Source organism: Lipotes vexillifer, unplaced genomic scaffold, assembly GCF_000442215.2.
Source record: "Lipotes vexillifer unplaced genomic scaffold, Lipotes_vexillifer_v1.1 scaffold99, whole genome shotgun sequence".
Classification (NCBI taxonomy): domain Eukaryota; kingdom Metazoa; phylum Chordata; class Mammalia; order Artiodactyla; family Lipotidae; genus Lipotes; species Lipotes vexillifer.
In genome coordinates, this window is record NW_006793908.1 from 1,415,705 (window position 1) to 1,416,486 (window position 782).

Below are 782 nucleotides of genomic sequence, written 5' to 3' on the forward strand. Positions count from 1 at the left end.
TGCCGTGGAGCACGGGCTCTAGGCACGCGGGCTTCAGTAGTTGTGGCTCATGGGGTCTAGAGCGCAGGCTCAACAGTTGTGGCGCACGGGCTTCGTTGCTCCACGGCATGTGGGATCTTCCGGGACCAGGGATCGAACCCATGCCCCCTGCATTGGCAGGCGGCTTCTTAACCACTGCGCCACCAGGGAAGTCCCCCAGAATGTGTTTTTTCCATTCATTTCAGTAGTATATATAACCCATCGGTGATGGCCAAAAAACTCCTTGATGTCTTCGCAGCGTTTGTTTCCATATTCGTGTTTCCCCACTAATGCTCCAACCCTCACATCATTTGCCCTGAGAAAAACCTGTAGATAGCCGCAGAGGCCGCTGTGACCACTGACCTGCTGCAGCCGGAGCTTCAGGACCTGCATCAACTCCATCTTGTCCCACAGGCCCCACCTCTCTGGCACACTGCCTCAGTTTGAATTCAACACAGAGAGAACATTCAAGAATTTTAAGCTTGCTGGAATCTGTTTTGTTGTTGTTGTTGTTGTTTATACCAGGTTAACCTTGCCACCTTCTTATAAGAATAATGATGATAATGATGATGACTGTGGTTATTCAACTGATTGGGTTTGGATTATTTTGTGATTGTTCCCGGAACAAATTTTTTTCTTAATAATTATGCTGTAAAAATAGAACAAGCATAAGAACTGGAAGGGAAAATTAGAAAACAGGGATAGTCGGGCTAAAAGCAATGGCACACCTAAAGGACATTAAGTTTAAAGGCAGAAAATCTAGT

At 46.5% G+C, this 782-nt stretch overlaps 1 pseudogene; it reads right to left on the reverse strand.

The window, feature by feature from the left end:
- LOC103068663 (NADH dehydrogenase [ubiquinone] 1 alpha subcomplex subunit 12-like) overlaps positions 1-420 on the reverse strand; it is a 903-nt pseudogene extending 483 nt beyond the window's left edge.
- Between the last annotated feature and the right edge of the window lie 362 nt (positions 421-782).